The sequence below is a fragment of the Portunus trituberculatus genome, chromosome 44 (assembly GCF_017591435.1).
Source record: "Portunus trituberculatus isolate SZX2019 chromosome 44, ASM1759143v1, whole genome shotgun sequence".
Lineage (NCBI taxonomy): Eukaryota > Metazoa > Arthropoda > Malacostraca > Decapoda > Portunidae > Portunus > Portunus trituberculatus.
The window spans coordinates 1,879,993-1,905,029 of NC_059298.1; positions in this window are offsets into that span (position 1 = coordinate 1,879,993).

Genomic DNA, 25,037 nt, shown 5'->3' on the forward strand with positions numbered 1-25,037 from the left:
AAAAGGGGAACTCTTGTGTAAATACATAAAATAGACTTCATGTATGAAGGGTGTTTTGAAAATAAGTGGATATGTTAAAGAACAACTACTTTTGCTTAAATAGAACTGAATGCATTGTTTTAGGAAGTCGGTGGGGAAAACAAAGACAAAATATGAAAAAAAATAAAAAAATATAAATTGAAATGACGTACAAGTAAGAAGCAAATTTTAAGTGAAGTGAAAGAAAAATTGTAGTGAAAATCTCTCTCTCTCTCTCTCTCTCTCTCTCTCTCTCTCTCTCTCTCTCTCTCTTTCTGTCTCTCTCGTCAAATTAAGATAGAGTCGTTCAATACACACACACACACACACACACCCACACACACACACACGCCCGGTAGCTCAGTGGTTAGAGCGCTGGCTTCACAAGCCAGAGGACCGGGGTTCGATCCTCCGGCCGGGTGGAGATATTGGGTGTTTCTCCTTCCACGTGTAGCCCCTGTTCACCTAGCAGTGAGTAGGTACGGGATGTAAATCGAGGAGATGTGACCTTGTTGTCCCGGTGTGTGGTGTGTGCCTGGTCTCAGGCCTATCCGAAGATCGGAAATAATGAGCTCTGAGCTTGTTCCGTAGGGTAACGTCTGGCTGTCTCGTCAGAGACTGCAGCAGATCAAACAGTGAAACACACACACACACACACACACACACACACACCGCGTAGTGTAGTGGTTAGCACGCTCGACTCACAATCGAGAGGGCCGGGTTCGAGTCCCTGGGCGGCGAGGCAAATGGGCAAGCCTCTTAATGTGTGGCCCCTGTTCACCTAGCAGTAAATAGGTACGGGATGTAACTCGAAGAGTTGTGGCCTCGCTTTCCCGGTGTGTGTTGTGTTGATGTGGTCTCAGTCCTACCCGAAGATCGGTCTATAAGCTCTGAGCTCGCTCCGTAATGGGGAAGACTGGTTGGGTGACCAGCAGACGACCGAGGTGAATTACATACACACATACACACACACACACACACACACACACACACACACACGGAGTAGCACCCAATACACTCGCTAAACCCCACAATACACTGCTCTTGGAAAGGCTTTGGACGGATTTCCTAACTCTTGAAGTGCGTCGCGGCGCCTACTCTCTCTCTCTCTCTCTCTCTCTCTCTCTTAATCTTTTTGTTTAAGTTGAAGAGTTGACCATAAGCCGCAAGCACGCCAAGGGACCGAACTCCGCAAATTCCTCAGATCTGATTCCGCAAGGGAGTTTTGTTCGTGTTGTGATCATTACTAATGCTGCCGCTGTTTTGGAGACGGGAACGGTGGTGGTGGTGGTGGAAGTATTATAAGCTACTGTTACGCTTTCTATCTTCAGGTTGATACATTTTTTTCGTTCTCTTTTTATACTCCAACAATTCGAGTGGAAGTTTTAATTTCTCTCTCTCTCTCTCTCTCTCTCTCTCTCTCTCTCTCTCTCTCTCTCTCTCTCTCTCTCTCTCTCTCTCTCTCTCTCCGAATGATAAAAGAACAAAATATCGTGATAAAATTTGCGGTAGGTAGGTGTTCATTATAACATCTCTCTCTCTCTCTCTCTCTCTCTCTCTCTCTCTCTCTCTCTCTCTCTCTCTCTCTCTCTCTCTAAGGAGGATGAACAGAGCACCCACTGGGGAGACGAAGAGACGAGAGAGGAGACGAGGAGCCTAGTGATGCCAGGCGGCGTTCCCGTAATTGCAGTAATGGCCGAGAGGGGGGCGGGTAGGCTGGGCGCTCATTGGCATGCGTGGCGCTCGGTGTGCAGAAAGGTTATCAAGGGAACGGGGTCTCCTGCCGCGACGCCCTGGCTTATCTAGGAAGTGGTGTGCTTGATGCCTACTTTCTCTTACTTGCTTCTCGTCTCGTCTCGTCTCGTCTCGCCGTTTCGTCTGTCTCTCTCTCTCTCTCTCTCTCTCTCTCTCTCTCTCTCTCTCTCTCTCTCTCTCTCTCTCTCTCTCTCTCAGTTATGATAATTATGGCAATAACAACAATGATAACAAGAAGAAGGATAAGATAAGAAAGAAGCAGAAAACGAAGATGAGGAAAAACGAGGTGAAGATGAAGATGAAGAAGAAAATAAAGAAGAAAAGAGGAAGAGAAAGATGAAGAAGGGTAGGAAAAGATGACCAACAACAAAAACAACAATAATAATAATAATAATAATAATAATAATAATAATAATAATAATAATAATAATAATAATAATAATAATAATAATAATAATAATAATAATAATAATAATAATAATAATAATAATACCAATAATAATAATGATAATAATACCAACAACAATAATAATAATCAACTGCTGACAGATTAATTACACATCCTGGAACATGGAACGTAAATCGAGATAATGATGGACAGTGAGCTTGCATCCAATACATTACGAATAAGGAAACGAGAAAGGTGGTCACAATGCAGTGTACTGAGCAGAGTAGTAAGCGCTCTGGTGACGTGCTGTAGTGGTGGAATTAGTTACCACCGCAAAGGTAAAGGAGGTAAATGATTGACTTGCACACCCACATCCCTCACACACACACACACACACACACACACACACACACACACACACACACACACACACACACACTGAAGAAAATCATATATACGAGTAAACTAATGACTGAGAATTATAAATGAAGAAACATAATAGACAAGACATATTGAATGGATACATAGAAAAAAGAATTACATAAAGATAAATAAATGATCTAATTAATCTTGCATAGAAAAAAAAATAATATAATACGATACTTTGAATGGGATTAACCCCTTCAGTTCCATGACGCGTTTCCATATTCATTCTGCTTACCATTTGGCGATTTTATACAGCTTCAGAAACATGTGTGGGGATTAAAATAGTGAAAACGCAGGTCATTACTCTTCTGATCTCCATGGACTCTTCCTAATGCCAATAAAATCGTCTAATCGTACCCAAAACTCAAGGTAAAAAATGCGTCCCAGTACTGAAGGGGTTAAGAAGAGAGACTGCACACCGAAAGAGGAAGATTTCACGAAGCATCACAGTTGACAGAAAATAAATAGGCAATCAGCAAACAGGTCCATGGCACAGCTAAGCAATACCTCCAGTAGTCAGCAGATACAAGGAGAAGCTCAAATAAAACATAATGTGCCAGATAGAAAGAAAGCAAAAAAGGTTGTCACTGCCACAACAAATCATAGTTTAATTAACCTAACCTAATTAATCAAAACTTTCATCGTGATATGAAACAATTCATATCCATAAAGCAACGTGTGATATCTTTATAGACTATATTGGTGTTTGGAAACGGCTTTAGAATGAGAGAAGATATCCTAGAGTTGTTAGTGGTTAATGAAATATGTGTTGAATAATAGAGAAAGGGTTTAAACAGAAAATTCTCATCACGTCACTCCATGCTATTACTGTACTGTGGCAATATTTCACTTTCACACCAAAATAGCAAAAAAAAAAAAAAACGCAGATGAGAGGGACACTTAAAAAAAAAAAAACTGGTGATGTGCAAACGAAAGAAGAGAAGAAAGTTTAGGTGTGAAATGTTTAAAAGAGAGAGGAATGATTCAAATTAAAGACTCAGTGAAATAAGAAATAACCCAAAGAAACAACACACTCTCCTTGCCTTACCTGCATTGCTCCATGGAATCTAAAACACAAAAGTAAGAAAAACCAATATCTAAATCTAACATAACACAAACATTTCTGCAACATGACAGACTGTTAAAGAATAAAATGGTTGTCCGTCATGGCTTTAGTGTTTGAAGCAGATTTTTTTTCTATTTCGTTTCTATATTTCTGTTCTTTTTCCTTCCATGGACGCCACAGTTTTTGTCGATTCGAATTGTCGCGGCAAACTTTTTATTCATTTTCTTTTATCATTGTAGAGGAAAAAGGAAGGAAACGTGCATGAACCAATCCATTCACCTTCGTTCTTACCTACAACCATGCATTACACGACGCTCATAAACCCTTGAAACAAAACACCTCCTCCTCCTCCTCCTCCTCCTCCTCCTCCTCCTCCTCCTTCCTCTCCTCCTCTTCTTTCTCCTCCTCCTCCTTATCCTCATCCTCTTCTCTGCCCCTCACCATCACCACCACCACTACCACCCAGGAAAAGGAGGCTTAAATACAGGGCATCATCATCACAACCACCACCACCACCACCACCACCATCATCATCATCATCATCATCATCATCACCATCGCCCTCAACATAAACTCGCCCTAAACAACAAGTTCGCCGTAAGATTCCCTCATATCATAACTAACACGCCTCCGCCACTCTCATAACCGTCCTTTCGTTCCGTGGTGTGGAGAGCCCTCACCTAAACGGCCACGTATATACCGCACGCAAACCATAAACACGTACTCTTTCTCATCTGGTTCCACACACACACACACACACACACACACACACACACACACACACAGGCCTACATTAGCTTTAGTAAGGTTAAGTGTCACGTGTTCTACTCCTGTTTATTCTTATCTTTTTTTCTGAAGTCATATGTATTTTTCCAACGCTCGACACACACACTCACACACACACACACACACACACACACACACACACACACACACACACACACACACACACACAAAAGCATAAGCTCTCTGTGTCTTTTTTTTTTCTGTAACACTTATCTCGAAAAGGTGTGTGTGTGTGTGTGTGTGTGTGTGTGTGTGTGTGTGTGTGTGTGTGTGTGTGTGTGTGTGTGAGAGAGAGAGAGAGAGAGAGAGAGAGAGAGAGAGAGAGAGAGAGAGAGAGAGAGAGAGAGAGAGAGAGAGAGAGAGAGAGAGAGAGAGAGAGAGAGAGAGAGAGAGAGAGAGTGTGGATGCTATCTATATTTATCTACTTAGTAATCAACTAAATTAATAAACTCATTAACTAACTGGCAATACAAATAAACATCTACGTGTATATGTATACATCAACATACCAAAAAACACCATATACACTCTTATCTCCCTTTCTAATCCATTCCTTCTCTTTCCAATCCCTTTTCCTCCTCCTCCTCCCCTACAGCGGAACATTCACCACCTCGCGTCGGGCCAGGAATGTGTGACTTGGCGGGCGTCCAGAAGCTTCGGGAGGGCAGTAAACAATGGGTGGGAGGCATACATCACGAGGGTCCCTTTCACGGCGCCGCTACGTGATGGCCAAATGATTGCACGGTACTCTAAGCCACCAGACGCAGGGACACACCAAGAGGACGCTGTCTAGAGGCCTAACGACAAGAGAGAGAGAGAGAGAGAGAGAGAGAGAGAGAGAGAGAGAGAGAGTAATGGTGATGGTAATGAGGGAGAAGTAATGCTGATGATGCTAGTGAGAATGTAGATGTCACAGTGAGAGCAGTGGTGATGTTGGACAAGAGATAGTGTCTGTTTCTGTCTCTCTCTCTCTCTCTCTCTCTCTCTCTCTCTCTCTCTCTCTCTCTCTCATTCCCTTGCAGGCTCTTAAGTTTTCCAAGTCGGTCTTATGAAACTGGGATTAACTTTATTTCCAAGGCAGGAGTTTGAAGATTATTTAATTTTGCTTCTGGGGGCGAACAAGTTTATCAGTTCTCTCGGCAGATTCTCCTGACGAGGCTCAAATTCTATGTTCCTTCTCTGTTCTTTCTCGGTTCCTCCTCCTCCTCCTCCTCCTCCTCCTCCTCCTCCTCCTCTTCATCCTCCTTGTCCTCCTCCTCCTCCTCCTCCTCTTCCTCCTTGTCCTCGTCATTCACCGTTTTTTTTTCTTCTTTCGGTTCTTCATACATACACTTCCCCATTCTTGCTTTTTTATTTGGTCTTCATGTCCTTCATCTTTATTTTCTTCTTCCTCCTCCTCCTCTTCTCCTACTATTACTCTTCCTACTCTTCCTTCTCTTCCTCGCTGCTCTTTGCTCGAGCCTTTTCTCCTTTATTTCATCCTCTTCTCTTCATCTTCGTTCTCTCGTATCTAGTTATCCTTCTCCTCCTCTTAGTCCTGTTCAACCTCTTCTTCCTCATCTTTCTCTTTTCTTCTCAACTTCCTCTTCGTTGTCCTTCTCCTTCTCCTCCTTCCAATTTACTTCCTTCTCGTCCTCGACCTTACTTATTTGACCTTACAACACAGAAACGTGACCTGCATGCACCTCCTTTTGACCTCGTGACCTCAGATGTTTGTTCGAGGCCAAGGGGAGGTCATGAAGAGCTTCCACACGGAGGAATGCACCAAGCCACACGTTTCATATATTTTTGCGTCTTTTTTCCCTCCTCAGCAGCATTAGTATGGAGATGTGGAAGCCTGGCGGTGTTCTGGAGGATGCACAGAGGAAAAGAAGTGAGAGTTGGGAGATGCAAGACAAGACACAAGAGAGGGAGGACGAAGAATGAGTCGCAAGGGAGAGGTATGAGGGAAAACACAAGGAAGCACACTAAGGATAAGACAAGGGAAAGAAATAAACAAAGGTGTAAATATGAAGGGATGTAAAAAGACACTAGGAGTAAAGGCAAGGGAAAGGAACAAACTAAAATACAGGGAACGACAGATAAGCGCAAAGACATTAAGGGTAAGACAGGGAAGAGGAGCAAACTAAGGTACAAGAGGGGATGAGAGGTGAAGGGAAGAGAAGGGATAAGGTGAAAGGGTTGGAAGTAAAGGCGACAAAAATGAATAGGATTGGGAATGGCGATGGTGTGCGTGTTTGTCGCCTTCCTCGTGTCAAGTTTGTTTAGTTTGGCAGTTGTGTTTAGCTTCCTTCATTCTTTCATTTAATTTTCTCGTTTCTTTCTTTTTATTAGTTCCTCTTGAGATTTATTATATTTTTTTTTTCATATCTGTCAATTTAACTTTCTTGCTATTTTTACCACTTTTTTATTTCCATTTCTTCCTTTCCTATTATTTTTATTGTTTTCCTTTAGGTTTTAGTCTTTAGTTTTGTTCTTCTAATTTCTTTCCTGTTTCTTCACTTTTTTTTCTTTCTCAGTTCAATTATTTCTTTAGTTTCGTTACTTTCTGTCCAGCCTTTACTCTCCTTTCTTTCTTTGAACTTATCGACCTTCTACCTCCATTGCTATTAACGTCTGCAATTACCTTAATTTTGTAACTTCTTCTTTCATTGTCATTAATCACTTTTTCTTTTCTTCTCTCTCCCTAATCTTTCCTGCGTATCATTCCTACTTTCTTCTTTTTTTCCTCCTTCCTCACACCACCTTCAGATCTCCTCTTCCTGCTCCTCCTCCTCCTCCTCCTCCTTCTTTTTTAGCTTCCAAGGACTCAAAAGAACTTTCTTTCATCTAATTGGTCACTGCGACTCTTCTTCATCGCGAATATTGAACTGACTTTTGCCCTTCCAGTATAAGAAATGGCCACTATCTCCGTTCTTAATTTTCTTTGAGTTTCCGTATGTTAATTCCTCTCCACTTCAGTACGCAACGATCGATGTGCATTGGTGAATAACAAGTGGAAAAGAACCAGCATCAATGGAGAAGACTTGCTTGTGTGAGAAAAAAAAGTTTGATGAAAGAGATGTATGCATGCACACACACACACACACACACACACACACACACACACACACACACACACACACACACACACACACACACACACACACACACACACACACACACACACACTAAAAACTTGCAACACAAATCCTTCAAATTAACAAAAATAAAAAGTAAAATAAAATAAAGGAGGGCTAACCTGAATTCGAGTCTTTCCTGATACTGGTCATCACTCAGGCTCGCCCCAAATTACCGAATAACACCCCATGCTTCCTATGAGCCCTGTTCTCCACACGACGTTAATGAAAACTCCTGCAGATTCGAATCACAGAAGCATCAAAACACAGAAGAATAATAGTAGAAAAATATTTACCTACAATTTAAAACAAAGAAAAATAATATTGAACTAAATAAAAAAACCCTCACGCGATCACACAGCACGACAAGAGAGCCAGGACGCCATTAAGAAAACATGCATTCACTACCTCATCTTCTCCATTACTAATGAGGACGCAGCGACTAGTTATGCTCATCTTCCTCTGCCGCCTTAATTATACCTAACCCGCATTACACTTGCACGAGTCTTGCCTTGATGAAGAAGGACAGGGTGGGAGGAAGCGAGGTGCGAGGAGACATGTGGGTAGGAGAAGGGGAAAATAACATAAGAGAGGGGAAGGAGAGGAAGGAGAAAGGAAGGGACGTGAGGAAGGGTTACGCGTCATGCAGGTGGGGGGAATGTCAGGAAGAGAAGATAAGAAGGAGGATGAGAAAGAGGAGAAGGCGAGGGGGTAGAAGAAGGTGGAGGAGGAGAAGGTGCAGAGGGTGAAATTGAGTAACGGACATGAAAGGAAAGACGTGATATGAAGAGGAAAGATGAGAGATGAGGAGAGAATGTAGCAAGAGAGGAAGAAGGACGTGTGGGAGGAGGAAAAGGAACGGAAAGGGACGGAAATGGGAAACTGGATGAAAGGGGAGGAGGAGAATGATCCATAAGAGTGGCGAGGTGTTGCTGACGAGAGCGTGGAGAGTGCAGACAGTGAGGGATGTGATGTGAAAGGTTAGGGAGAGGGCGACTGGTGATTGGGAGAGAAGGGTGAAAGGTGGAGGGGGAAAGATGCTGAGGAGAGGGGTGGTGGGTGGGTATGGGTGAGGGGGTTAAGGAGAAGAAAGGTGAAGGCAGAAGCAAAGTAGGTCAGGCGGGGCATTTGGCAAGACTTGCAAACCGTAAAACTGTAATGAATCACAACTCACGCCTCTTAGTTCCTGCCTCGCTCGTCACAAAACCTGCATGCCGCCTCATCATCACCCTGCTCCTACTGTTGTTGCCTGCCATGTTTCTTTCTGCTCAATTCCTCATCAGGGCTCATCCAGATTCATCTATTATTTGTGGTGTTTTGATGTGTAGTGGTTTAGATGTTTGTGCATGAAGTCTTAACCCGCATCCTCTACAATACTCTCATCATTCCTATAGCCTTTAAATTAGTCCTTATGGAAACCTATAGCCTTTCAAAATCGGGTCCTTGATTGTAGTGTGACAGTGTGCAGAAATACCAAGCACTCGAAACATCTGTTCTAACTAATGTATGTATAGTTTGTTAGCTGCACGATACGAAAAGAGAGCGCCCGGGAACACATGAAAAGTGAGCGCACGTGGAACATCTGTCTAGTTATGCTCGCCTCCCAGCCTCCTGCTCACGTTCACACGGTCCATCAAAATCTGTCACCGAGCTCTCTCACCGTGACGCAAACTGACCTACATATTCCTGCTGTGTTTTGAAATATGCCGCAAAAAAAATGTACATATTTCACCGCTGCCTGAATACTACACGTTTCAAAACAAGAACAGCCAGTCCTTAGGAGCCTAAATAACTGTGTCAGCTTCTATGGTATTGAGTATTACGTGTTATAGGGCTACTGTGTTGTGAGGGGGCCCATGTCAGTTATGAGTGATGGGATAAGGTAGCGGTTAATAATATTACTACGTGACCTGATAATGTGTGTTTATTGGCTTCCCACTTGACAGCTCAGGTGCGGGGGAATATAGTGACCAGTGAGATCAAGGTGTACTATAGACTGGTGTGGGAAACTGAAAAGGTGAAGGTAGTGGAAAGGTAAGAATGTGCTTGGGCATGTCAAGAGAATAGACGAGTATGTGGGAGGAGGATGCTGGAAGTGGTTCTAAACGCCAGAAGAGAAAGAGACGAAGACCCAAGAGAAGATTTATAGGTATAAGGAAGGAAAGACATGTTTGTAATGAATGTAACTAAAGAAGAAACACAAGATAAGAATAAATAAATAGTTAAAATAAAATAGAATAAATAAAAATAAAAGAAACTGGTGCGAAGCTGGACAAGATAAGTAATAGAATAGATGATTTACTGACGGAAGTAAAAAAAGAATGCTATCTGAGTACCTTTCAAACATAATATTAATGAGTGCAAGTGTCTCGTGTTCACTTAAGCTTGAGGGAATATTTAAATGGTTAGTTTTGCCCCTTGAGTGAAGTGTCATAGTGTGTATTATGAACAATGAAGTTGACATTCATTATATTTCACCATCAGTCGTATTGTGAAAGGTCGGCAGTTTTTATCAAACCTATTTTCAAAGGACAAAGAGATGGTTACTTGAATTCAAATGGACTTTTTTCAATAGATAGTAATGAGTCAAGAAAATAATATGAAAACCCCCATCAACTTTCACTACAGCCAGTTAAACCTAGCCGAATATAAATGTTGAGAAATGAAAATGTGAATCATTAAACAACACCCACACATACACCCTCACCCACACACACACACACACACACACACACACACACACACACACACACACACACACACACACACACACACATACAAGGGGTATATACAATGTACTTTACAGCAATAAGACAGTGTGGCATAATTACAGCGAGGGAGGGTCATCACACAGAGCAGGCCGCCACGGTCCCGCTTCCTCCCTGGAACTAAATGCGAACACTGAAAACAGGCATTCCACCCGAGCAGGTTTTAAAGGCGCCACCCTCCCTGCGCCACACAGTCCTCCACACACTTCTGCACGCTTCCACGTAACCAAGAATATACATTTTTACCCGCTAAATAAAACTCGAAATTAAGACTGCTGAAACACCCGGCGCGGCGCAGGTGAGTCCCTAACAACTCCCGCCCGCCTTTCGCACGCCGCCACGACAAATTTCATTAAAAGTTTCTGCTCCAGATTTCGAACAAAGGGACAGGAAATAAAGGTGCATAGATGTATTAAGGGATATTCTGCCTCTCTCTCTCTCTCTCTCTCTCTCTCTCTCTCTCTCTCTCTCTCTCTGTGTGTGTGTGTGTGTGTGTGTGTGTGTGTGTGTGTGTGTGTGTGTATGCCTCTTTGTCCACGTGCATAAATCTGTGCATCCGTAACTCGCCTCTGTGGGCCAAAATTATTATGCTACAACATTCAAAACCCGAGAAAAGGCACGGATGCTGCCCCTCCTCCCTTCCCCTCAGCGCTCCTTCCCGTGCAGACCACACAGGCTACACTTGCCACAAATGACCACCACCATCACAACTCTACTGCAGCTTCTTCCTATGTATGTTAAAAGGAGATGGAGGGAATGTTTCTACCTCTTAAAATAAAAAGGCGAATTCTCTATCTGTTTGTTATTCTTTCTCCTTCCTATAACTTCGATTGATTTATAGAAGGTTTGAGACACCTCTGACATTAAATTGACTAATGTTGAGCTCTTTAAATGACTTCTCTGGGGAAAAAGGCAATTTAAATAAACTTTTCCATCTTCTTTTTTTTCTTCTTCAGAGTCTCGTTGACACTTTGAAATGGAATAAAGATCGCTAGCATAGAAACGAAGAAGAGAGAAAAAATACAATTAATAATATACAAGAAACTCGAAACGTAAAAGTAACCGATGAGGGGAAAAAAAATAAAAGAAAGAAAAAAAAATGAGGGATCGAGAAGAGGAAAAACAAAAAGAAATAAGTGAATAACAACAACAGCAATAATAATAATAATAATAATAATAATAATAATAATAATAATAATAATAATAATAATAATAATAATAATAATAACAATAATAACAACAATAACAATAATAACAATACCAATAGTAACAACCTACACGTGTCATTCCATATATATACAGTAACAGTAACACAGCCACATGTACCAATAACAAAGGGATGTAACGGAGAATAACAAGGCATCCAGATAGATAGATAGACAGACGCGGCCCACGCATAAATAGACAGAGCAGGCCAATCCAGCGCATCATTCAGGTATTGCAATCACGGTCTATTTGGGAACCAGAAACAGCGTATATTGTGTCCATTCCCAGGTTTGTCAAATACACTCCTCACGTGCACTCTCATCTCTCCTTGTGTGTGTGTGTGTGTGTGTGTGTGTGTGTGTGTGTGTGTGTGTGTGTGTGTGTGTGTGTGTGTGTGTGTGTGTGTGTGTGTGTGTGTGTGTGTGTGTGTGTGTGTGTGTGTGTGTGTGAGAGAGAGAGAGAGAGAGAGAGAGAGAGAGAGAGAGAGAGAGAGAGAGAGAGAGAGAGAGAGAGAGAGAGAGAGAGAGAGAGAGAGAGAGAGAGAGAGAGAGAGAGAGAGAGAGAGAACTGACAAAAAGACACAGTTCGAATAATGAGACAGAACAAACAACAGCACCAAAAGCAGAATGATCTTGAACACCGGTAATAATAACCAAAACTACCTTTACAATACACAAACACTTCTCTCGTTAGTACTGGCAAGCACCGCAGAGAATACAAACAAGCATCAGGAGACGATTAAGGAGATTAACCTACCCTCGCGATGTATGGTCACGTACTCTGAGAGATGAGAGAAGCAGGTGATGTGTGAGGCCAAGCGCAGGTGGGGGTCATTTGCACGGCAGGTGAGGCAGGGAGGACCGTCAGTGAGAACCATCAAAGAGAAGCCCTTGTGTACACCAACGTGGCTGCGCGTGCACGATACGGCATTCCATGAAGTGACGCCAACTAACCCTCCAGGTGTGACAGAAGGACAAACTGGAGTAACGTGGTGAAGCGTGACTGATCTGTACTGGAATGCTTCAAGGTGTGAATGACCGTGATGCAGAAGGCGTATATACTGTTGATTTGTTACATACATTTAGTCACTCATTCGTCATATTTAGTTTCGAAGGCCACTGGATATATGGAGTTGTCATGGGTAATTGTTTTCCCATAAATGAGGCATGATCTTAGTTAAACATTATCAGAATAGTGTAAATGTTTTAAAACGCTCAAGAACTTTCTTTGAGCCTTCTTGAAAGTTGTTGATTTTAAGAGAAGAAAAGTTATTATTGTTCTCTCTCTCTCTCTCTCTCTCTCTCTCTCTCTCTCTCTCTCTCTCTCTCTCTCTCTCTCTCTCTCTCTCTCTCTCTCTCTCTCTCCATTAATAGTGAGGTGACCAAGATTACAAGCTCCTTATCAACCATTCATTTTCTTTCCATGTAATGAAGGACGAAGAGAGAGAGAGAGAGAGAGAGAGAGAGAGAGAGAGAGAGAGAGAGAGAGAGAGAGAGAGAGAGAGAGAGAGAGAGAGAGAGAGAGAGAGAGAGAGAGAGAGAGAGAGAGAGAGAAAACATAATACAGTACTCAAAAATTGTAAATTATAAGTGATTAATAAAGTTGAGTATTTTGGTTCAGGAAAAAAAAAAACGATAAAAACACGCAGATGATAACAAGACTCTGAATTCTAATGACGTGTAGATAGTAATGCTGAAATATACGTACACACTTGCAACACTGGTAAAGAAAGGGATTGGTGCGGCAGGAGAAAAATTTGTATGTCTAAAATGCGCTGTTACATTTCTTTGACGCAGTAATTCCTTGTTGGTTGAGGGGGGGGGAGGCAGCACCAACACACACACACACACACACACACACACACACACACACACACACACACACACACACACATTCATATCAAAACCACAATAATAATCACTCACCGCCACAACATTGATAACAACACAGAGGGTATGAGGCGGAAATGAATTCAAGTTTTCGTAACCAGTAAATCTACGCGTGGACTAAAAATAAAAACAAAAGCACAATAAAAAAAAAAAAAGAAAACAAGAAATATATATATATATAAATTTTAATCATCACTCAGTACGCTTCCCATGTGATCTGCGCCGCTCGTGACGACACACCTCTGCTCTTTTCCTGCATTTTTCAATCCCCTGACACACTACTTACATTTATTGGTGCAAAGAGCGTGTTTTACTGGTGCTACTGATGGACGGCCTTTGCGTTCAGTGGGGGAATTATTAATCTAGTTAACAGGCACGTGTGTGTGTGTGTGTGTGTGTGTGTGTGTGTGTGTGTGTGTGTGTGTGTGTGTGTGTGTGTGTGTGTGTGTGTGTGTGTGCGTGTGTGTATTTATCATCTGGGTTCAGTGTTGGGTCAATGAAAAGATTAATTGAGTGACCAAAGGTGAAATTAATGACCTCGGATGGGATGATGATGTAAAACTTCCCGCGTTACTTTGTTTTGTATCTTTTTTTCCAAATGTGTACTAGATCATTTAAGAGTGCAAGAAAATAATGACAGTACTAAAAACATAAATAGATAAATAAGTAAATGAATAAAGCACATTAAGGAAAGAAAACACATTAAAACACCGGGTATGTGTTCTCTAAATGTCCTTTTTAGTATCCCGACACTAGTGACAACTGATCTGGCTCGACGTCGAAGTCTCATCAGGCATCAAAGATTAAGACCCACTGTCTAAATCTTTGTTGTTTAATATTTGTGAATCTCATGCCTGTTAAAGTGAAAGCTCTTATCACTGATAGTAGGCACCATCTATATAGTTAATCATTTGAGTGTTAATATCTACATAATAATTATGTGATTACGACTAGAAGCCCTTATTGATAAAAATAAAATAGTCACAATTTTTGCTGTCAGTGATATCTTGCGTAACATAACTGAAATCTTTTAATACAATATTCTATCAAGCCACAACGATTAGAAGATAAAATACAGCCATATGACCACCAGTGTCGAAGTAGTGATAATATGACAACTAAATATAATTTTACTATAAAACGTAACGCAACAACTATTATCGTACTGTTAATCTAACGAATGCTAACGAGTCTCTTCAAACTTATTAAGATTATCTGTTCAGATCTAAAGTTTAATTTCAAAAGTCATCGCTGGAAGCAGAAGGTTGACTGAGTTGTTGGAATCTTTTAGTTTATGCATATCTGTGTTGTTACTCGAATACTAAAGTCCACGCTTTTATAAACAGTTAATTAATGAGAGAAGTTTGAGGTCAGTAGCCTCACGCTACTTGTTCTCTCCTTTCATATGCTACAAACATGATTAATCATGTCCTCGTTATTGTTATTTCCTATTGATAATACAGAATTATTGTCAACGTATCAATGAAATCACAAGAATATCACTGAGGAATTCAATTACATTTCACAGAGCTTGTTGAAAATAGGCGAGGAGAGAAGCTGAAACATTAAGATACGCGTCCAAGCACTTCTTCAACCCTATATCTTTTACACGTAATTTTCTTCCCTTCTCCGTTCGTCCAGCTTCACAGAAGTGCAATGACGCTTAAACTCTTCCTTATTCTTCTTCTCCTCCTCCTCCTCCTCTTCTCACTCTCCTCCTCTAACATTTACAACTCTCTCTGACCTTACGTATATCTCTCCTCTATTTACTCCTCCCTCCAAAGACCTTCCCTCCATCCACTCCTAACCACATGTCAAGTACACTTTTCTTGCATTATAATAAGAAAGTAAGTGTGAGTCCTCTGAGAGTCATAGCCTATATGGGCCAGAAAAGGGCTCCATATATCTTAGCGCTGCCCCTCGCCTTCCTCTCCCGTGCTCCTGCTCCCGTCCCTTGCCAGCTAATGGATTCATCTTGGTGGCAAATGAGGCTAGTTTCCGGAAGAACATCTGAGGCGGCGGGAGAGGGAAAGAGAGCCACGAGAGGAAGGAAAGGAGAAAGAGCCAGGAGAAAGTGGAAAGAAAGAAGATGGGAAGGAGAGACATGGATGGAAAAAGAAGGAAAGAGGGAAAGAGAGCCATAAGAGAGAAAAAAGAAATAGATAAAAATAGATAGACAGACAGAAAAAGATAGATAGAAAGATAGATAGATAGATAGATAGATAGATAGATAGATAGATAGATAGATAGAGAGAGAGAGAGAGAGAGAGAGAGAGAGAGAGAGAGAGAGAGAGAGAGAGAGAGAGAGAGAAGGTAAACAAACCAGGAGAGAAAAAAAGAGGAAGAGATGAAGAATGACATGAGAGAAGAGATAAGAAAGGAGGAAAAATAAAACGAACCACGAAAGGGGAAATAGAGAAGGAAATGAAAACAGGACAGAAGGAAGGAAGGAAGAAGGGAGAGAGAGAGTGAGGACACAAGAAGAAGGAAGGATGAAAGAAGAGAAAGGGTACACTGTAAGTAAAGGATGTATGAGAGGAGGAATAGGAAGGGACTGGGTAAATGGAATGAATGAAATGAGCCAAAAGGAATGAATGGGTGACGAGGAACCTACACACATGGCAGCTAGGAGTGAAAACTAAGCTATGGCGAATGGAAATAATTAAAAAAAAAAAAAATGAGACAGATATAGAGAAAAGAAAATGGGGGATAGCTTGTCAATGGAGAATACGTTTTTCTCGTAGTAAGATGATTAATAAACTTAGAATGCATAAGTATATAAATGAAACTAAAGGAAGAAAAAAAAAAAAAGAAAGAACACAACTCAAAAACTACATAACAGGAAATGAATCAAACATGCATGATGGAATAGAAATAAAGTCGCATAGAAAGAAAATAACAAAGCAATAATAAAAAAAAGTGATAACTAGTTTCCCCACAGAAAAATATAAAACGTTCAGCCTCTTTTTCACATAAATTAATTAATATTCTTGAAGGTTGAGACGAAAGTTACACACGTCTCCCGAACTCCTTCAAGGTCACACGCTCTTCATTATTCGTTACTCCTTCTATTTACTAAGAGCAACCGAAACAAAACACACGCTAACAGTCAAAACACTAAGAACTAACGATCTGTATCCCAACTTATCTCTCCCTCACTCTCACTTTCTCTCCGTCTCTCTGTCTCTCTTTCTCAAAACCCTCCACTCGTTTCGTCTCGTCACGCACCCACAGCACCACCACCACCACCAGCACAACCACCACCTCCCTCTATACCGTAAACAAACAAGGAAGGAGAGGCCAGGCAAACTCCACCATGCCTCCCTTTACCAGCCATACCACCTCACTCTGCATAATTGGAGTTCGAGTCATCAGCTTCACAGGATCCGTAGAGGCACGCTGGAGGAGAGAGGTTATCCAGGGAGACTATAGAAGAGAGAGACGAGATGCTGCAGGAGAAAGACACAGAAAGGCAGAGGGAAGGGAGAAAGGAGGAAGGTGGAGGGAAGTAAAGTAAGATTGGTGGAAAGGGAGAGATAAGAAGAGACTGGTGGAGATAGAAGGAGTAGAAGTAAGGTAAGGTAAGGTAAGGTAAGGAAAGGAAACGAGGAGCTTCTAAGAGTAAGTTAGGGTAAGGACTTAAGAAGTTGAGGTAAGGTTATGGCAATGAGGAAAAGAGGACGAGGAGGAGAGAGAGAGAGAGAGAGAGAGAGAGAGAGAGAGAGAGAGAGAGAGAGAGAGAGAGAGAGAGAGAGAGAGAGAGAGAGAGAGAGAGAGAGAGAGAGAGAGAGAGAGAGAGAGAGAGAGAGAGAGAGAGAGAGAGAGAGAGAGAGAGAGAAAAGAGGGGGGAGGAACCTAATTATCTATATCTATATGAGTGGACACACACACACACACACACACACACACACACACACACACACACACACACACACACACACACACAGGGAAGGCATCAGCTCTCTTAGGGGGACATGAGGAAGCCTGTGCTCGGACTCATCAGGGAAAGAGAAAGAATTAGACCACCACCACCACCACCACCATCACTCCTCCTCCCTACCCTCTTCACTGTGAACTAAGAGACCCTAACATCCTCTCCCACGCTTCCCACACACCAGCCAGGTCAAGAGTGGCGGTGGTGGTGGTGGGTGGCCAGCAGCGGCGGCGGGATGGGCGAATGCACTTGTCCCAGTGGCGAGCAAGTATGAGAGGCGGCAGACAGCATGTTGATGAGACCTCTCCTGACGGCGCCTTCAGAGTTTTAACTGGGACCTGCTGAGGGTGGCTGGCTGGCTGGCTGGCTGTCCTACGTGTTGTTATTGTTGTTGTTGTTGTTCTTATTATTATTATCATTATTATTATTATTATTATTATTATTATTATTATTATAATTATTATTATTATTTTTATTATTATTATCATCATCATTATTATTGCTATCATATTATCATTATCGTTATTATTATCATCATCGTTATTATTATTATTATCATTATTATTTTTGTTATTATTATTATTATTATTATTATTATTATTATTATTATTATTATTATTATTAATATTATTATCATTATCATAATAATAATAATCATTAGTAGTGGTAGTAGTAGTAGTAATAGTAGTAGTTGTAATAGTCCGCCCCCCCCCCCGATTATGACGTTAACAGCAATAAGAACAATAATGTTTGCCATTCTACTTGTCAAACTGCTTCACCATCTCCCGACCTCCTAATGCCTCTTTGTGTGTGTGTCTTTCAGCTCACCAATGCTTCAGACAAAACTAAAGTATGGTGAACCTAGTCTCGCAAACCAAACCAGACAAGGTGTTCATATATTTCTCTCTCTCTCTCTCTCTCTCTCTCTCTCTCTCTCCCGATAAGCAGAGGTGAGTTACTGAGGCATTACTTACTGGTCTTGAGAGCGTACAAGAAAAACATGCATTGGAATACTATAATAATAATGTCGGTGGGTAATTCATAACATGTTCGCTTCGTTACAGCAACAACAGATCATTACTATTGCTGATTATCCTAATGAGGCGTGTTTTTCGTGCCCGCTAATTCCACACACAAAAAAACTCATCATTACCTTGGCTTCATAATAATCTTGCCAAGGTAATCGCGATGAAATTGCTGCGCCTACATTAACTTCTCGAGTGTTGATTAATATTGTTAGTCTTGCAAGCATTTCTTCCATCTCTTCTCCTGTCTTCTCTTCTCTTGTCTCTCTCTCTCTCTCTCTCTCTCTCTCTCTCTCTCTCTGCTTTATAGTACTCTCTTTCATGTATGTATGTGGTTGGAAGATCTATGTGCACGGTTTTATTCAGATATGTATATATATATATATATATATATATATATATATATATATATATATATATATATATATATATATATATATATATATATATATATATATATATATATATATATACATGTATACTGAAACAGGAAGGTTGTATACTGAACAAAGAAAAATATACTGAAAATTGTTCTTTAGTCAAATTTTTTTTTCTGATCGTAAAGTAATTAACTACAGCCATGTATGAGTATTTTATAAATCATGTTTCTTTCGATTGGATACGAAAGTTAATTAACTCTCTCTCTCTCTCTCTCTCTCTCTCTCTCTCTCTCTCTCTCTCTCTCTTGAGTAAAGGTTTTTCTCCCACCTTGGTGTGTTTGACAAGCCTCTCTCGTCATGAAAAATCCCCCACCGGCTACCAATGAATAACCATCAAGGCAACACATCCACTGGCGTTTGTCACCCACCAGCCGAGCAAGTGGCGGTAATGGCTGGCGTGGTGGCAGTAATAAGGCTGCTGCTGCTGACGCTTATTGCTGTTATTCATCTTGTACACAGCATCAGGGAGGTCACATGGGGAGGGAGGCGTCAATGATAATAATAAACAGTAAAGTAATAGGAGGAGAAATCTAATAAAATCAAGACGAATATGGAAGAAGTTATCAGACTTGCCTTTTTCCTTTTACCTATTCTATAAATTTATGAATGTGACTTACCTTCTAAGAACATCAATATCATAAGAAAATAAGGGAAGCTACGAGAATACAAATAAAGTAAAATAGTAAATAAATTAATTAGTACATTTGGTCTTACACGTGCTAGTTCTTGTACAAAATATGTGAATATGTTTCCGCCTGTTACTCCCATCCATTATGTGCTTTGCATAATCTTTTACTAAAGCTCAATATTATTTTGGCGCCAACACCATGATTACTGAGTACGTTCCATTTATCTACCACTCCATTTGAAACGAAAATTTGTCTTCCTTCTCAAAAAATACAGCATAACACAACTAGATATCTGTTATTTGTATATGTAGAGTTGCATATGTGTTTGCAATTCACTCACCTAATTAGAAACACCTCTTAATTATCACCTAATTCTGAGCAATATTTAGCTGTCAGTACATTTTCTTTACACGCAACTCTCCATGTATTATAGATAACTAGCCCAGTAAGATGTGTGTGTGTGTGTGTGTGTGTGTGTGTGTGTGTGTGTGTGTGTGTGTGTGTGTGTGTGTGTGTGTGTGTGTGTGTGTGTGTGTGTGTGTGTGTGTGTGTGTGTGTGTGTGTGTGTGTGTGTGCGCTGCCACGTGAGGTGAACATAACCGTACCAATCAATGTTCTGCGGCTTCGTGTTCACAAAAGGTCTCGCTGAAATAAATACTGGAACTGTGTGATATCTATATTTGACATAAATATTCAGTGACAAATACAAACTGCTGAAATAAACAAAGCAAAAAAACCCTATAGACTTTAAGTGATCACCCTTTTATTCATGATAGATATTTATGTTTAGTGTCATATATACATTTTTTTTTTTATAAGCAAACGCCATAGTTAAAAAATGTTATTATGCTTTTTTTCATCTATTTGTTGGGGGATTTACAATAATTACTAGTCAACGCGCTACAGTCCAGCTTTATAACAAGTGAGTAGCGTCACACACACACACACACACACACACACACACACACACACACACACACACACACACACACACACACACACACACACACACACACACACACACACATTCAAACCTAAAAAAAAAAAAAACCCGTGCTATCTCCCTTACCATTTATCAATTAAAAAATACACTAGTCTCTCTTTGTTTTCCCCACTACAAGTAATTTCCTGCAGCTTTTTCTTCCCTTGTACCAGAGTCCGTCCGCTCTGAGGTGGTCGTGTCCCTTGGTTACACAGCGGACCCCACCTCCCGTCCCTCACAATAAGCTGCTAACATTTTCCACGACCCCAGGCAAGCAGATGAGCGTTAATTTCAACAATGCATCACCTTTTTTCGTACCCATCCCCTCCTGAAGAGTCTGGCAGAATTTTACCTGCTACTGCTACATCCATAAGGTAAATGTGGCGATCCGGTCTCTGTCTGTCTCTACCTCTCTCTCTCTCTCTCTCTCTCTCTCTCTCTCTCTCTCTCTCTCTCTCTCTCTGCCAAACTATCTACTATACCAATGTATGTCTATTTCTTATTAAAAGGTAGTTTAAAAGCTATTTCCTGATAAAAACTAACCAATTTTTTTTTCGCTTCTATTTTCTTTTTTTTTTTACTTATTTTGTGGCCTTGACCAAACTCCCGAACACGAAATAATATAAAAAAGACTTCTGTTCAATAAAGGGAAAGGCAGGAATTACTTTACAAATATGAATAGAAGTTTGTAATGGTTAGTGACTCCACGTAAGACTGGAAGGAAAGCAGGAATACTGAGTGAACATCTTAGGTTATTGCCACATAGAGATGAAGAAACTTGACAAGACGCACAGAACATTTATTACTTGTCCCTTCGCCTTCAATGCCTATAATAATATGTAGTATGCATGACGACAAAAGGGTTTCAGAATTAAATATAAGTGCTAGAAAGTTTCGAATGTTCTATCACAGCAGTTCTCCTTTGTCTGAAAAACGGATTATGGGATGAACCGCCCACACACACACACACACACACACACACACACACACACACACACACACACACACACACAAACGGCAAAATCCATTACTGGAATCAGTCTGGGCGGCAAAAATGCAAAGAAAAATGAAATATTACGAGGTAGAAAAAGGGAAAAATAAATTCTTACTCAATAACATTGGAGAATAAGAAGAAAACGCTGAAAAATAGTAAAGAACATAGGAAGATATATTTCCTGACGCGAACCAAACAACAGTAAAATAAATAAACAAATAAATGAATGAATAAATAAAGGAAAAACGAAAAAGGTACAGCAAAGTTATCACAGAGATTAAATTCCTAAAATCGCGATACACGTACAAAGAAAAAAAAATAAAGATGAAATAAAATAAAAATAAAAATAAGAAAATACACGACTAACTGCTGGGAAGGTCAATATCACACACACACACACACAAAAATCAGACAATGCTATCACCGAAAATAAAAAAAAAAAAAAGAAAATGGAAAGGAAAAAACTTCAGCCGAGAAACGAAAATTCACTACGGAGATGAATTTCTAAAGACACCAAATGAAAAAAAAGAAAGACAGAAAAAATGACATGACATTCCTGGGAGAGTTAGAACTTAGAAATACATGAGAGCCAATTATGGAAAATGTACACAATGGAAACGCAAGAAAAAATAAAAAAAAAGCATATTAAGAGAACAAGTTAAGATAATCGAACAAAAAATGAACAGAATGAAATGAAAGAACTGCTAAATAACATGTGTCAAATTTTTATTCCTGCTATTTTAAGGGAAGCGTGTTATGAGCTCACTTTTCTTCAACCTGCTACCACTTCTTGTTTCCTCTGCTTACCTTCTCCTGTCTCCTGCCTCCTTTCTCCTGTCTCCTCTGCCTACCTTTTCCTGTCTCCTTTCTCCTGTCTCCTGTCTCCTCTGCCTACCTTTTCCTGTCTCCTGTCTCCTGTCTCCTGTCTCCTCTGCCTACCTTCTCCTGTCTCCTTTCTCCTTTCTCCTATCTCCTCTGCCTACCTTCTCCTGTCTCCTGTCTTCTGTCTCCTGTTTCCTCTGCCTACCTTCTCCTGTCTCCTGTCTCCTGTTTCCTCTGCCTACCTTCTCCTTTCTCCTGTCTCCTGTCTCCTCTGTCTACCTTCTCCTGTCTCCTTTCTCCTTTCTCCTATCTCCTCTGCCTACCTTCTCCTGTCTCCTGTCTCCTGTCCCCTGTCTCCTCTGCCTACCTTCTCCTGTCTCCTTTCTCCTTTCTCCTATCTCCTCTGCCTACCTTCTCCTGTCTCCTGTCTCCTGTCTCCTGTCTCCTCTGCTTACCTTCTCAATAACAAGACATTTCTTTGGTAATTTCGAATATTCTCTTTGACAAGTCTCCTATGAAACTCGCAATTTTGGTAGAAGGTTTTTTAATTTAACATTTGATTTGCTATTCCTGACCACCTCCTCTCTTACATACAGAAAAAGAAAAGAAAAGAAAAAATAAATACGTAAGCTTATTATTGTCTTCTCTCTTTTTTTTTTTGCAATTTTGGTAGACAGTTTTTATTTGAATTTAACATTTGATTTGTTATTCCTGACCGCCTCCTCTCTTATATGCAAAAATAAATAAATAAATAAATACATAAGCTTATTATTCTCTTCCCTCTTTTTTTTTACTCTCTTTCAGTAGAGATGTCTACACTACTAACGAGACAACAGCGGCTCTAGGATTGTTTTTTATATTTTTTCGTATCTATATACTTCTTTATTTTCACTTATTCAGTTTGTCTCATGATGACAAAAAAAAAAAAAAAAAAAAATAGATACATTTACTTGAAGGTTTTAATGACACTGATATAATAATTTCACTCCTATCGGCATCAGCGTCACTGTTAATTAATGAAAAGAACATCTCAACACTACATTCTTAACTTTCCCTTCGCCTTTCTTTGCCGTACTGACAGGGTGGTGTATGGCAAGGCGGGAAAGAGGCGAGCGATTTGAAGGGTGGAGCCTCATCACAGAGACCAATATTAGTGATAAAATGACGCAGAAAAACAGGCAACATTCTACAACGCTTAGAGGGTGCTTTTTTGTTACACTGATATAATAATTTCACTCCTATTGGCATCAGAGTCACTGTTAATTAATGAAAAGAATATCTCAACACTACATTCTACGGAGCTTGAAGACTTCCCGCATCGATTCACGGGTTAGGAATGCAAGAGAGTAAAAATGCAAATCAATTCATGTTTTCAGTCTATATATAATGAACTAAGTGGTCAATGTATCAAAGAGTAACACTTACCGCTGCTGATGCTGGTGATGACTTCCGCAGTGGTGGTGGTGGAGGTGGCAGTGGTAGTAGTAGTAGTAGTAGTAGCAGTAGAAGTAGAAGTAGTAGTAGTAGTAGTAGTAGTAGTAGTAGTAGTAGTAGTAGTAGTAGTAGTAGTAGTAGTAGTAGTAGTAATAGTTGTAGTAGTAATAGAGGTGAAATAATCTTTAGACACTCCTTTCCTCTTTCTTGCTTTCATTACATTGTTCTAATCTTCACCTTGCACTTGTTTTCAATCCTTTGTTCTCACTAAAGATAATTTTTCAAGTATTTTCTTCACTTCACTTCACTTCACTTCACTTCACTTAACATCATATCACACCACATCACTTCACTTCACATCACTTCACATCCCTTAACATCACATCACACGACTTCACTTTGACTTCACTTCACTTTCCATCACATCCCTTCACTAGAATATCGTCATACACTCCATAATCCATGAGTCATAATGTACAACAAAATAAATCAACTACGCATATATGGAGGGCATCATGCAGTGTAGGTGTAAGCTCCTCTGAGACTCACACACTCGAGGAAGGAAATCAATGTTACCAACACATATATTTTCACAACAAACAAGCAATTGACGTCATCCACTGCCGCTAACTAAAAGAGAAAAGAGTAAATAAATAATCAGTTTTTTTGCTCGTCATTTTTCAAGTCACTTCACACGACAACACTTCACTGGAAGGATTGTTTTCACTTCACTAACAAAAACTCCTTCACGACGCATCAACTCATCGACTGCCACTAAAAATAATCATTATCTCGAGTGTTTCTGAAGGACATATTTCTTCTTCTTCTTCTTCTTCTTCCTCCTCCTCCTCCTCCTCCTCCTCCTCCTCCTCCTCCTCCTCCTCCTCCTCCTCCTCCTCCTCCTCCTCCTCCTCCTCCTTCTCCTCCTCCTTCTCTTTCTCATCCACCTTCTTCATCTTCTTTTTGGCCATCATACGCCCTCTTGTGATTCCTGCAACAAAGAAGAAAACTTTTAGAGAGAGAGAGAGAGAGAGAGAGAGAGAGAGAGAGAGAGAGAGAGAGAGAGAGAGAGAGAGAGAGAGAGAGAGAGAGAGAGAGAGAGAGAGAGAGAGAGAGAGAGAGAGAGAGAGAGAGAGAGAACGTTAATGTATCACGACACGCACAAATGAAACCCTCTTTTAAGTATCTCCTCTTCGAATTCTCCACCACCTGCTGCTTCTTCTGATTTTTCTTTAAAGTTTCTCCTTTTTCTCAGTCTATTTTTACTATTACTTCTACTGTTACTTCTATGAACCTCCACAATGTACAACCACCACCACCACCACAACAACAACAACTACAACAGCAACTACTACT